Source organism: Macrobrachium rosenbergii, chromosome 12, assembly GCF_040412425.1.
Source record: "Macrobrachium rosenbergii isolate ZJJX-2024 chromosome 12, ASM4041242v1, whole genome shotgun sequence".
In the NCBI taxonomy this organism is placed as follows: domain Eukaryota; kingdom Metazoa; phylum Arthropoda; class Malacostraca; order Decapoda; family Palaemonidae; genus Macrobrachium; species Macrobrachium rosenbergii.
In genome coordinates, this window is record NC_089752.1 from 36696384 (window position 1) to 36712247 (window position 15864).

General features: G+C 34.3%; 1 long non-coding RNA gene across 1 annotated transcript in view; it reads left to right on the plus strand.

Annotated features, from left to right (window-relative positions):
• LOC136843630 (uncharacterized) overlaps window positions 1-15864 on the plus strand; it is a 392406-nt gene that overhangs the window by 292692 nt on the left and 83850 nt on the right. Inside the window, exon 3 of the long non-coding RNA XR_010854609.1 lies at window positions 15726-15761. This is a non-coding gene — a long non-coding RNA (uncharacterized lncRNA). The remainder of the gene's footprint in view (window positions 1-15725; window positions 15762-15864) is intronic.

Consider the following 15864-nt stretch of genomic DNA (forward strand, 5'->3'; position numbering starts at 1 on the left):
CAATATATATTTTACTATGAAGGGACACTCTTCCCAAGCTAACTCTCCCGCCTAGCTTCAAAGACAGAAACAACATAAAATATAAACCTTTATGATTGTAAGAAAAATAACGTAAAACAAAAAAACTGTTTTATTCTGTTTGAAGAAACAGTCGTTTTCACCATATTGCTGGCTGACAGAAAGGCTATGGAAAACATTCGCCACTTCTTAATCTCAAACTTATTACTCCCTAGACACTCCTTAATCTCCTTCTCTTTGGACCCGTGACTGCCTGAATGCCTCTGTTTCCAGGAGAGAAGTCGTTTGGAGACAAATCCCTGCCCTAGGCTAAGATGAGCTGGTCGGGAAGATTAACTCGAAGAGAGAATTCAGGGGCCCTTAGCCCTGCCATGTGGTGACCGGGTCAAAGGAAGCACACCAACAATCTGCGGGCACGTTCATAGAAAACTGAGTGTCAAGAAAGAGTGGGAAGTTAATCCTCCAAAGGTCATATAAGGAGCCACTTTACCTTAATACAAACAGGCATCTTGGCTGTGGTACCTGAAAGCAGTCCTCCCCAAGAGCCCTTGCCCCATCTGGGCCATATTCCCGACACGTTGCTTTCTTGCTCAAGCCCAAGTTTTCCCATCAGTGAATGCCCCTCTTAATTCCTCCTCCATTCTTATCTGTGGTGACAACTCTCCAACAGACGTAACGCACACTGATCAGAGGTATTTTTTTAACCAGTCACGAACTTATTATTCTTTTACTGAATTTTCCATTTTCATTTTCAAAGTGCAAAACTTCCCGACCTCATTATTTCCGTGCACTAATTTACTCGTAAGTGGTTCAGTGTCGTAAATCGAGATACCTTGGCACCTTCCGTGCACTTCTCGACTTTTCCTTTGATTAATCTGTTTCTTTCTGTCACATAAACTTGTGCATTCTCCATTGCAGATGGAGATGCTTGATGTGGAATCTTCCCTTTGATTTTGCCCTGCTTGCCATGGTCCCAAACACGGCCATTTAACTCTACAGTGCCATTGAAGTGGATTTCGACATTCTTCAATTATTTTTTTTTTTATTTAAAGTGAACCTAAGTGTTTATCTACAACTTCTTCCTATTGAGTAATAGCCTTCAGCTCAATTTCTTTTCTGTTATGGTTGCCTGCTCCCAAAATAGTAGTCAGATATAATAGATTTTCCCATGATAAATGAAGTATTCTCTCAGAAAAGGCATAAGGGTGATTTCCCTGCTCAGAATCAAATCTCCCTCACGGACAAAACCATAATATATATATATATATATATATATATATATATATATATATATATATATATATATATATATATATATATATATATATATATATATATATATATATATATATATATATATATATATGTGTATATATATATATGTATATATATATATGTATATATATATGTATATGTGTGTGTGTGTGTGCTTGCGCGTGTGTGTTCTGCACAGGCCCTCGTTATTGATTTGAAAGTTCAAGGATTAACGTGGCAGTGACTGTTCTTTTGTTTGTGTATTGTCAAGGCTATATATGGTATGTAAGTATCAGTTTGAATTCCTGCAAACGCTTGAAGGCATATGATGTTAATAAAAAGAGATATTTAATTTAACTGATAAATTTTGGTTCTACGGTAAATATGGAAAAATAACCTTGGCCCTTGTATTCTGAAAAGCCAATCTCACGGTCGCCTCTCAAATGCCTGCAGTGTGTCCTATTTGTTATTAAGAGGAACGTTCCGTTTGCTTTTACGAGCACTATTTCGCAAATGGCCAACCATCAGTCATTCATAAGAGAGAGAGAGAGAGAGAGAGAGAGAGAGAGAGAGAGAGAGAGAGAGAGAGAGAGGAGGGGGTGGGTGTAGTATTTTATTTGGCACTTGAGAGAATTGTATTTTTAGTGGGCAATGGGTCTAACGTGAATTCACTACTTAACTTGCATATCTTTTCACAAACTGATCTTGAAGTTTTGGAATGAGTGCTGTGAATGTAGTACATACTAGACTCCTTGGCTCTTTCGAATTATTTTTCCTTGGAAATCACCTTGACGTCACTCATCGATAGAGTAGTAATATAAATGTTATTTTATTCGTTATTTATCGCGGATGGGAAGAATTAAACCTGACATTATGAAAGGAAAATGAAGTTTCTGATCGATTAATTATTGTGTGAAATGTGTTCCAAGTCTTCTTTACCCCCTTCCTCTCCGAAACTATTCTAGTCCCCCCTCTCTCTCTCTCTCTCTCTCTCTCTCTCTCTCTCTCTCTCTTACTCAGTTTACTGTGAATATAATGCCTCCTCATTTGGTAGGTGCCAGGTGCGTTTACGGTGTTTACAGGGAATCCCAGAATTGCTATATTTATCGTATGGAAATGGCTAGAAACCCTTTTATATGGTTTTTATATATCCATGCGCTGGCGGAACATGCAAAGGAAACCTATTTTCTTGTATTCCTTTTGCGAGGTAACTGCCAACCTTTGATTCAAATGGAAATCCTTCTTTTCCGCCTTGCTAACGAGAAATTTCCGTTACCAAGGTATGAGAATTCGATATAAGTCTTACTTTCCTTCTGCAAAGAGGTTAGTGTGGGTGACTGCTTGTAGTACACTCGTTTGATAGCTTCGAAAAAGCAATTCCAGTTGGGTAAACAGCTCCATTTAAGTGTCCCTTCTTGTTGCTCGATTGGAAAAGTCTGGGTAGAAGTCATATTTTGTGCAGCTTTCCGTGCAACTTTCAATGCATTTGAACTTTACTTGTATTAAATCGAGCTTTTTTGAACTGAAAAGGAAATTAATTTGATACTTGTATTAAATCGAGCTTTTTTGAACTGGAAAGGAAATTAATTTGACGTCAGTTTGTTTGTTTATACATGAATATTGTCTTGTGCCCCACAGAAATTGAAATTATGTTGTTTCCTTTCAAGTCTCCTGTGGCTATTGTCTTTTCCTTTGGGAATAAAACGAAGCACTATCGGTAGATTTTTATTTGAAGCTGTGATTTTGTTCGATTTTGTGTCGCCTTGTATTTCGCTACATTTCTTAGAGGTCAGGCGCTTGCTTTCTCTTTCAGTATCGCTGTAGCAGTTTAAGAGTGTTAGTAGAAAAGGCGGGTGGGAGTAATAACTAGGCTTTTTTATTAGTGCATATTTTATATTATTCACTTTTATTTTAGTAAATGAAGTTGCAGCATTAAAGCGAAAGCAGTCTTGTACCACGGAATTGATGACATGCCTCTAAAAACGTCCATGGTAAGACGGCGTTATCAAAGTATATTCTCTAAGCATTTGTGATGATGGGGACTCTGCTGTCTCATCTTTTCTCTCATGCCTCTTCTTCCTTGCTGATATTTATGTCAGTACGATTCTGTGTACAAATCTCGACCATGCGTAAACGTTAGCCATTCCCTTTTTTTTTTAATATGCCGTGAAAACAACTCGCATGGTGCACTGTCGTCATTAGGCTATGCTGAATATTGTTTGCAGCGTCCCTTCGGCCCCTAGTCATTTACTTTAGATCCATCCATCTTCTTCTCTTCAATCTTTCGGTCCAGCTACGCCAACTCCCTCTTTTCATTGTCTTAAGCTCTGAATGGCTGAAAGTGTTTCAGTGCTTGGCTTTGTAGAAGAGTTTTCATAAATCACATCAACAGGTTAACATTTTCTTGTTCATATTATTATTGATCTGAAGTTTTGATAACTGAGCATGTACGCTAGTTTAACCTTATACTGTTCCGTTCTTTTGAAATGTTCAGTAATTTATTATACCAATCTATTTATGAGACAGTTTTCTGGCTGTGAAAGTACGTTCTGAAACATATAAAAATTTTTTTATCTATTCATAAAGACACTAACAGTGATGACCAAGCTGTTTGCACTATTTTCGATCAATGCTCACTAACTACAACTTCATTCACCCATGTTATCTTTCCAGAAAACTCTCAAATCCTATGAGCAGACAGTGGAAGCCATCACTTGTGTTCTTTCTGTTACCTTCAGCAGTCTGTAGTCTCCAGTTTTTATTTTAATTTTTGCCTGCGACATTCAAACTGTTTAGTACATCTGTCACCCATAATTTTTATCATATATGTTTCTAATGATACTTGGTTTTCATAATCTTTAGTCATATTTACTACCTTTTAAATTTATCGTGACCTTTCAGTAAAACTAATTACCTATCACTGGCAGAAATTGCCGCTGTATCTTGTCTATTCACATTAATTCTTCTCTTAATCTTAAAAGCCGCACTTTAATAACTATTTGTCCTTTATAGCCTACCATTAACTCTCCACTATCAATTAGCTGTCTTTTTATAGCCTATCATTAATTTCCCACTCTCAATTTAATTATTTTATAGCCCATCATTAACTTCCAATATCAGATAACTCATTTTATAACTTTACTTTGCAGCCTATTAAGACACCAGCAGCTTTAAAAACTATCTTGATTCATCGTAAACGCAATGAAATCTAGCTCTCTGAACGTTCGTGTTCTTGGAACCTGATAAGAGGTCAGAAGCCATTAGAAGGAAGGTTTATATTTACCTGTTTTGCTTTCTTGTATTTTCCATTGAAGCCCAGTACACTCATCTAGAGGAACAATACGCTTATTATATTTACTTTTCAGTTGATGCCAAATTATATGTAGGAAGTATGTCGGTTGTGTGTGTGTATATATAGCAAGGTATACTCTAGTTTTGTTAGAACTCAAACTTAAGAACAATAGTGTAATTGACTGTATTATAAGGACGCCTTTTCTTATTGGAGCCATTGTATCTTGCCACCTAAGTGTCCCGAAGCAAAGAAATCACTCTTGCAGAAACAGTGCTAGTCACTTGCACTGGAAATAGCCAGTGCGGGTCTTGTGTTGAGAGACATCCTTCAAGGTCATTTATGGCCACAGCATTCGCCGCCGACTTTTTTTTGGTCTTATATCTTATGTTACTTCTAGTTTCAGCCCCATTTTTTCATGTTCTGATTGTGCAAATTTATTTTATTACCTGTTGACGTCCATTATCCAAAGGTGGCTGCTCTAATACAATATAATATCTAAACTAATAATTTCGATGCATTATATACAATCACACACACACACACACACACACAGAGAGAGAGAGAGAGAGAGAGAGAGAGAGAGAGAGAGAGAGAGAGACATATTTTAGAAAGGATTCCTGCAAGCTGGAAACAGGGCAGGGAAGGTCATGATGTATGGCAAATATTTAGAAGACAAAAGAGAATGTTGCTTGAAAGGAGAGATGAAGGAGCAGAGTCTGATTAGGTTCGTGTCATTTGGATAGGAAAAATGAAAAAAAATGAAATATATATATATATATATATATATATATATATATATATATATATATATATATATATATATATATATATATATAAAAAGCAGAATCCCACAGGAAAAGACAGGCAGAAGTTCTGCCTGTTTTTTTTCTTTGAGGATTTCTATACACTGAAGTCACGTGCATCTACTGTGATTTTTAAGCATATATATATATATATATATATATATATATATATATATATATATATATATATATATATATATATATATATATATATATATATGAGACAGAGAGACAGAGAGAGAGACAGACAGACAGACAGAGAGAGACAGAGACAGAGACAGAGCATTCTTTTTCATTTGTCCTATCTGAATGACACGAACCTGATCAGACTCTCTTCTTCATCCCTCCTTTCAATATATATATATATATATATATATATATATATATATATATATATATATATATATATATATATATATATATATATATATATACAGTATATATGTGTGTGTGTGTGTGTGTGTAGTCTGTATATATATATATATATATATATATATATATATATATATATATATATATATATATATATATATATATATATTTATATATATATATATATATATATATATATATATATAGAGAGAGAGAGAGAGAGAGAGAGAGAGAGAGAGAGAGAGAGAGAGAGAGAGAGAGAGAGAGAAAGAGAGAGAGAGAGAGAGAGAGAGAACAGAATAGGCTATAAAATGGAAACGCCAGAATGATAGCAAACTCAGAAGGAAGACGAATTGGTATTATTAAATAACACGTACGTTCTCTTTATAAATAAATCAATACATTATCATTATAAAGCCAGGTTATATTGGATGAGAGAGTAAAAACTAATTATTGTAAAATTGCCATTAAGATTTTCATTGACCTGAGAAAACTGGAGCGATTGCCGAGAGCAACGGAGATCCGGGCGCAACTTTGGTATTGATGCGTCCCCCATCTCCTGGCGGGGTTCCTTTGAAGATATTCCTTTTGAAAAGTTTGTACCTGGTCGCGTATTTGAAGAAGAGCGTTTGCGTTTGCGTTTTTATTTCACTTCTGGTTTTTCTGTAGAGTTTAACTTGGTAATTATCAGATGAAGAAATTCTCTGAAAAGGAGATTATTTTATATTTTTCCAAGATTTTAATTCTTGCCGTTCAGGTATAGATCCTCTCGAAAATTCGCATGTAATTCCAGTTATATGTATCATGGACGTATATTTAATTGAATCTGTTATGCTACCGTTATAAATTTCTTCTTGTGAGAATACAGAAAGACATGGTTTAAAAAAAAAATTACGTTACATAAGGCTACTTTAACGTGATTGTGCCTCCGCTGCACTCAAGAACAACTACATTAGAATTACCGCATTTGACTGGTGTTGTTCCTCGCTTTACGCCTCTAGTAAACTAACTTTCATTCCTTACTCGTAAATTTTAATCTTTAAATACTTTGTAGTGCTTCCCAGTTCATCCAGTTGCTCACAGTGCTGTGCACCCCAATCTTTATGTCCGGAATATGTGTCAGTAAAAACGAATGTGCTGGCATTAAATTCATGGTGTTCTTTACACCGTCTGTTTTTTCATTCCAGCTATACACAACACTTTCATCCTTTTATTTGTGATTCCTGTTAACAATAGCCATTTGTTTCGCTCCCCTTGTTCCTCAAGGTTCTGTTGCATATAACAAATTCTTCCATTTATGTTATTGCCTGAATCCTTACAGATAAATCCTTCCATCTGTTTCATCCTCAACTCCTGTTAAACTAATTTAGTTCTTTTGCTGTGTTGCCAGAATCCTAGAAAAAATGGTCACGCCTTGGCCGTGACCTTTCGGCCATTTTGTTCAACTGCATAAGACCGAGGAGTACCAATTCCGTCAGCATGAAACTCTTGGATTGCTTGTGTAATTATTAACATATTCATGTAAGTGAAATTGGATTCTAAGAAATAATCTTTTACTTGTCCACTGTATTATAATGTGAGGATTTCAAGGAATCATGTATATTCACCTCCTCAGAAACGTTGCTCGTATTTAAAGGATTGCTGCTAGTATGTTATACAGAATCATTAACAAGTCTTACTGAAAGTGCAAGAATGGTTAGAGCTATGTAACCTGATAAATTTAGTAACCAGAGAAAAGAAATAGTATAAAAAGATGAGAAACAAATGTTAATATCTCGTAGATATACGATTTATATTTTGTAATAGTTGCACTTATTCGCTATTTACAGAGCATACAACATATAATACTCTTGATGAGCCAGTGTTTTTCGTATAACTTTGGTACATAGTTGTTTATATTATTCGGTATCATATATCACATAAATTCATTGCTAGAGAGTGACAGATATTGTTTTTATTTCAGTTCTCCCTCTTATTGTACTATATATTTATTTTGCATTTTTGTTACTTTATTTACTAGTTATTAGCCCCACCATCCCTCCAAGCTGCCATACATCGTTGTCTTTTCAGTTTTTGCTTTCTTTTCTTGATGCGTTTAATGGTTGAAAGCTGGTCAAGATTGCGTAAAAGTTTGCCTGCGCTATTCTCATCTTAGAATTTTGTGGTTTCCTTGCTCGAGAGTGCTATCAAAGGTTTTAATGATCTCCGATTTTTCTTTCTATCTTTCTTTCTTTCTACCGTAGGTTCCCACGCTGCTTATTTATGTTGAAATACACTTCCCGGGAAATAGTTCTTAGAATAAAAATAAATTTCAAGACGAATGTATGAACATGATAATGCAGTAAATGCATGCATACGGGACACGTGTAAATGTTTATTCATATTTCAGTGGTGTTGAGAAATTCTGAGTATGAAAATGTTAGTAGCTAAGTAAAGTATATACTGTAGGTGTTGCGTGTGTGAAATACAAAGCCATTTTATAAATGTTCATCTCAGGCACAAGGCATTCCTGTTTTTTCATCTTCTAATGACGGCCAAGAATGAACGTCTAAAATGCAATGTAACATCGGTTTTGAAACTCATTATATATATATGTATATATATACACACACACACACACACACACACACACACACATATATATATTATATATATATATATATATATATATATATATATATATATATATATATATATATATATATATATATTAACTTTATCACATACACAATAATTGTTCTGTGCATTAGTAGAATTACTAAAAGGACCTCATTCAAACTAGATGATATCTAATGGAGTTTTTATTCAAAAAGTTACAAGCTTTCTTGGACAAACAGTCCACATTATCAAGTATCCGTACAATGAGCAGACGCGTAGTCCAGCTGTATTTATATCTGTGTGCTGGGTACTTTTAATCCTATAATCGCCTAGCTCCTCCTGTGTGACCCCCACCCCTCGTGATCTTGGTCTTTCGCTGCTCCCTTCCTCTAGGTGTCCGTTTTCCGTGCGTTCTCTTGCATTTTTTCTTCGTTTCCTTGCTACTGTTGAGTATACGATTTTTCTAGATAGGCTGTCTTCAAAGCCGTTTCCAGTGTCTGAAATATATATATATATATATATATATATATATATATATATATATATATATATATATATATATATATATATATATATATATATATATATATATATATATATATTTAAAGTTCTTACCTGGCCTACTTACTGTATTCCTTGTTCAGGGGTCCAATCTGGGCTCTAGCTCGTGAACAAGGGGGGCTTACTAATACACCTTGAGATTCTGACTGCAATTGCTAGGTCAGGCAGGAACTGTAATAGAAAAAAACAGTTGGGATGAGGGCCGTACTTCAACAAGGGACTGTTGCAGACAAACACTTAGGTTTACTTTAAATGGAATATATTTACAAAACACATCAATCAGAGAACTAGGTTTACTTTAAATGGAATATATTTACAAAACACGTCAATCAGAAAACAGGGGCTGCCACTTGGTTAGTTATGCTATCGCTTGAAAGGGATACTGAAGAATTGATTGCACTGTATCATGTTGTGTTGTACAGTGTTAATACACTGAGACCTTTGCACTGAGTGGTGTGTGAGCATTGCAGTTGCAGATTGCCCTTCTCTTCATTTGTTAGAGCGGCTAATTAATAGACTAACACGCCATTTCATTTTTTTTTTATCTTAGTAACCCTGAAATCGCACCCTGTCTTTATCAGTGCTGTTGTTGTTTCGTTGGTTACCTATTCTTGTTTAATCTTGCTTACTGTCATATAGTTTATCTGGAAAGGATTACAACGTTAATCCCTTTCCTTAAGTTAGGAGTGCCGGTATTCTTCTGACATTATGGGTGATTAATTATTTTGCTTCTAGAGGCCATTCAGTTCCCTCAAGACGTTTTCCTTGTCATCCTCATTTTCCTTTTGGCCTGAGTGGACAAAGATTCTTGGTTTTATTTGTTTGATCTACCCCCGGAAAAAAAGGATTTTTTCCTCGGGGATTTTTTGTAAGTTTCATAATTATGTCTATTTCAAACTACTTTTTAAAACTTATGTTGGTGTCCGTGATCAGTTTCTATTTTAAACCTCAATTCCCCTTTTTATTGTGATAACACGCTGCCTTATTGTGGTTTCTTTGATTTAAGCTTTACAAACAGAATGAAAAAAAAAACGTATATTTCATAGTATTTTAATTGTAGTCTCATCGTTCTTCTACTGCTTTTTCGTATAACTCGTTCATTTCATGGAGAATCCTTTCTGCTAGTTTTGATTTTCTTTTGAATTGCAATGGAGTCACCGTTGTGCAAAGGCTTTGTTTGCGCTGCCATTTCTCTTAGCTCCGTGGTTGCTTTGGCCGACCTTTCAACGAAAGGGCAAGTGATTTTATAAAAGTATTTTAATTTATTTTTTTGCTATGTTACAACAATAGAAACAAGAGCAACAAAAGTTGTAAATATGCGTCTTTTTTTAATAGTGGGTTTTTGCTGTGCTGATGTTTTGTGGTGGGGGGACAACTGTATTCCCTTTCATTCGTGGTTGTTCTATTACTTTTATCATTATGTATTTCTATGCATACATTGCGAATGTGTTTGCAGTACGCAGTTCAATATTTTGGGTCGTTACCATGATTTTTCTTCTTGAGTTGCACCGTTGCTGTAATAATACACGTACTTTATGACTGAAGAGTTGACGTTCATCGTTGCTTAGAATTTAGAATCTTTTCAACTCGCTCTAGTGACTGACATTTTACCCTTATAAACATGTCCTTTTATTTAGTGGACATTCCTTCCATATGTTGTAATCTCTACAAAACGTCTATAACAAATTCCGGGCCCCGTATTATTTACGGCCATTAAAACGGTAAAAGACGTTAGGGCTACTGATCTCCGTCGCTGTACACTTCGAATGATTGAGCATATGGCCATGGAGATCGAGAAGACTAGAGGGAAGGGCAAGACAAGGCCATCAGAATTTAATTCTGTTCGCCTTGGGGCAGGAGATCAGCGGGGAGACCACCTCACGGATTAGTAACAGAAAACAACAGATGTTGGGTGGAGCACGTACATATATAACCAATTGTAGGTGTTATATCCTCAGTGCCTCGAATACCTGAAGAAGAAGACTATGTTTTTGAAAGCTTATACTTTGTAAATTAAAGAATTTTGAATCTAAACCTTATATATATATATATATATATATATATATATATATATATATATATATATATATATATATATATATATATTTATAATGTACATACATAGTATGTGTGCGTGTGTGTAATGAGTTAATTTCAGGTAATCTAAAATGGTATGAATTTTACAATAAAACCGATAATGGTAACGTTTCATGAAATGCTTAATTCTGAAGTACTAGTCACGTTCTTTTATTCGATATTGTTTCATGTGGACAAACAAAATAGAGGTTTATATTAATAATGATATAGTTTTCAAATAGAGATCTGAACACATAAAAACATTTATGCTAAACGCTTTTATACATTGATAACTAACAGACAAAATCTCGCGCTCAGAGGAGGAGATAAGGGGAAAAACGGAATTTTTTTTTTCCAAACTTGAGGGGAACAGGGCTTTGATTCTTGACTCTTTTACTTGCGTTCTTTAACGAGTTTATTCTTATGTTCTTGTCACTGGCTCATGTAGGGAGACGGTAATTCTTATCCTTTTTCCGGGACCTTTTTATCCGAAGAGATTATAAAGATGACATTCAAGGATTAACGATGCCTATTGATCGTCCCTTTATGGAGTGAAAGGATACTATGATATTCCCTGCCTCTTATCCTCATCCAGTTTTTGTGCCAAGGTGGACACTCGTTGAGAGAGTAATTCAGCTTGCTGGTTTGGCGTTTGTTTAAATGAATGTTTTATACGTTCGAACATTTTCCACGTGTGCTGATTTTTCAGATATGTTTATAACATTATAGCTGTCTTTATTAGAATTTCTCTGCCACACACACACACGCATTATATATACAGATATATATATATATATATATATATATATATATATATATATATATATATATATATATATATATATATATATATATATATATATATATATATATATATATATATGTATATATATATATATATATATATATATATATATATATATATATATATATATATATATATATATATATATATATATATATATATATATATATATATATATATAGTGTGTGTGTGTTTGTTTACATATGAGTGTGTTTACACACACAAACACATAAATATATGTAAATATATACACATACATACATATATATGCTTATGTATAAATTGATACCGTCAGCGCTATACCAGTAGCTATTAGCTCTTCCCTGGAATAATGGCAACTTTATGATTTAATCATTTATACTCTCTCTCTCTCTCTCTCTCTCTCTCTCTCTCTCTCTCTCTCTCTCTCTCTCTCTCTCCAGACAACTGAAAGTCTGAAATTAAATTTTTAAGCACTTAGTGGGTCTCGTAATCCATTAGATAATTCAGCGAGAAGAGCATTGTGCTTAAACGGGCCAATTGTTTGAACAGGAATTCAGTTTGGGTAATCGGGATTATGGCTCTTCTACCCATGATCGCTGGATGTCGTTTTATAAAGGTATTCTTGTATCGTTATCTTTGCGAAAAAACGGTAACGGTTTGGCTTTTAGTTTTCGGTTTTAGCTTTTAATCCACTCTCAACTCTCTATTACCTAGTTTTTTTTTTTCTAACTTCTAAGGCTATTTAATATTTCTTTTAACCTATGAATATTTTATTTCTCCATCGGTTCAACTCAACCAACAAATAGAAAGTTTTGTATTGGTCTTTGTTCTCCTTTATCGCCCTTAAAGCCGTGTTCACTCATTAGGAAGAACGGCCCATTTTTATAGTTATTTTGTAATCTATGCTAATTCGTTTCATATATGATAAATTTGGATTTTTGTTGCTTCAAAGAAGTAACGAATTCATCACTTCGAAATGTTCTAATTCTTGGAATAATATGAATCGGTAACATGAAAGAGCTTTCGTTCCCACAAGGCCACGAATGTCAGGGATTAGGGAAATATCCAGAACTGATTCCTTCAGAGCCACTTTCATATCCTGAAGGTTTTGTTTTAAGAAGGAGAAGTGATAGAGTTGTTCTGTATCCTTCTGTATCGTTTGATGTATTTTACAAATCAGCTTCCTTCTCTCTCTCTCTCTCTCTCTCTCTCTCTCTCTCTCTCTCTCTCTCTCTCTCTCTCTCTCTCTCTCTCTCTACTAAGCATCCTTCTACCACCCACCCACACCCAATCCCTTTTGGCAAGTTTTATAAATTGCGTGCTGCTCTTCCTCCCCGCTTATTGGACTCAGGTTTGGAAGTCCCTCCTCCTCGCCCCATGTGTAATTCCATTTATCCATTTACATATGTATTTTTCAGCTGAAAATTAAAGCAGTTTCTCACATTTATCACGGTGCAAAGATTTTAATTTTCTTTTCTTTTTTTAAGGCCCTTTCTATTGTTATTCCGAATGTTATTTTTGACTTGTCTATGGAATGTGTATTCTGTTTTATTCGTTCACCAGTAAAGCATTTTCTTTGAAAATATTCGTGAAACGATGCTTACACCTAATCTTCGGTCACGATATAGTGACCTAATTTTTTGGGATGATAGTAAACTCACAATATTTCTTCATTTTGTCACGAGAACCGTTATGGGGTTCGTTTCATTCCACAACTTTGAGCAAATTCTTCTCTCTCTCTCTCTCTCTCTCTCTCTCTCTCTCTCTCTCTCTCTCTCTCTCTCTCTCTCTCTCAGTTGAATTAACATTAAGTTATTAAGTTACGAGTATTTTGAACTGTCACTGAAGTATCAGCGAGTGGGTTTTCTCTGACAAATAGGAGTGCAAGTAAAATAATCTCCAGAAATACACGCCATAATGGAATTGAACTCCCTTAGTGGGGCCAGCCGTGGAGCATGACGGAGCTATAAAGACCGTCACGCTCTCCTTTCATTTGTTCATTATGTCACCTTGTGGTTCACATATTATATTTCAGGTTAGTTCTTGATACCCAAGTTAAATTTGTTGTTTCCGGATTTCCTTTGGCAGCTTGTGCGAGGAATGGTGTCATTATCCGCTGCCTCCATCTTCCCAGAAGGGGAACTCGGATGCATTTTGATATGTGGGTGCTGTTGAAGTGGTGATGTTTTTCTGAATATTCTGTGATTGTAACTATCTATAAGTAAGATTTTTAGATGAAGCTCCATATTTGTTGGAGATTACTTTTGGAAAGGAATCGGCCCTGAGAAAGTTTTTTTAAGAGAATTCTCCGATATTTTTCTTGGAATGTTCAGTATATTATTGTTCTTTATATTTATATATATATATATATATATATATATATATATATATATATATATATATATATATATATATATATATATATATATATATATATATATAATATATATATAATATATTTGTGTGTGTGTGCATGTGCATGCACGTGTGTATTTAACCTTTTCTATATACAGTATACAGTACTTCAAACTTTCTCCCTCATACCAACAAATATATGTGCTCGTTGCGTAGACAGAATCCAAAGAATCCTCATAATTAAGCTCGTGTAAAATGTCGGAACACTAATTGATTTTACGTGAAAAATTATGATTAGGTAATTAGATCGTGATTTAGTGTTTTTTACATTGTATTGCTGGATTTACAATGTAAGCAACAGTGTTTTGGATGAAAAGAAAATTCTGTTTAAGTTATATCGTCTCTTTGGAAAAAAATTTAAGATTTTTCTCTCATGCGTTTTCATTTATTTATTGACAGTAGAGATCGAAGGCCATGTATGAATATAAAATACTTCAAGTTGAAAACAACTTTGTACAGAAAACTCCGCAGCCAGAGGGAAAAAATGCTTTGACTTTTTCCATTTTTGGACGTTCGGCATACAAAGAAATGTTATCAAGCTCGCTGGAATGTTTTTATTGGTATTATTTTATGTTATGCAACTTGAGAAACAAAATCCTTTTTTAAACTTTTTAGTTGCATTAGATAACATTGTTTCCATTTGGTTCCCTCTCAAAACTGATTAACTCCGCCCCAGGCTACGTACTTTTCACTTTTGTAACTTTGTAGGCCGATTTTAAGAAAACGTCGAAAGAAAAAAATTCCCTCTCTTCCAAGTGACTCATCTGGGGAAATGAAGGGGATTATTGTCTGGCCATTATTATGCTATTTAGCTCTGCAATGGACAGTTCTTGCAGTTGTCACAAAACAATAATTTTTTTAATTAAGAATAATCTCTCAACAGTCATAAACAACTTAATAATTTTTCATGATGAAGTAATTTCCGCAGCTGTCATTGGTGGAATTTGGTAATTGTTATATTAATTATAGCAATAAATTCTTGTGCAATTTGTTTTATACTATTGGATAAGTTCATTTTGGCTTATATTATCTGAGTTTATTATTTTTGCTGGATGTTTACGAATTTATTATTCTTTTTCTTGGTTTAGTGGTGATGTGTTTACAGGCATTTTCATTCTTGTTTCAGAATTAAGCCTTTTCAGACATTTTTTTTTTATATCTTAAGACAGTATTCCCCGCAGCTGTGAACAGAAAGTATCAGAATAATTACCAGAATTGTTTGGTAATGCGTGACCTCTATTTTTTTCATCCTTTAAAGGTATCACTTCTCTAGAGTGTTTCTCTAGTTTTGTGATTATAATATTAATAGAAAAAAAAGCTTTGTTTTTGGTAAATGAGAATTACACTCATCCTTTATAGTCTGTTTCATGGAATTAGTTGATCGCTCATTTTTTTTTCCATCAATAGATAATAATTAAATAAAACATTTCCCCTTTATCTGTCCACATATGTGTTCAGTAGTATGATGCGAAAACAAAAAATAGCAATAATTGTAAAGAGCTGTATTAGAGTAAAACAGCCGTGATATTAAAAATTTTTGTTTTTTCAGGTGTCGGCGCAGTCTAGATCCTCTTCCTCGTTACTGGTTAGTGATTTTTTCGTTGTTTTCTTTCATTCTACCAACCGGCATTTCTCCAGGTCTACTGAAAGTTGAATTCTTTAAATTACTCGAGTGACTGGTAGCCATT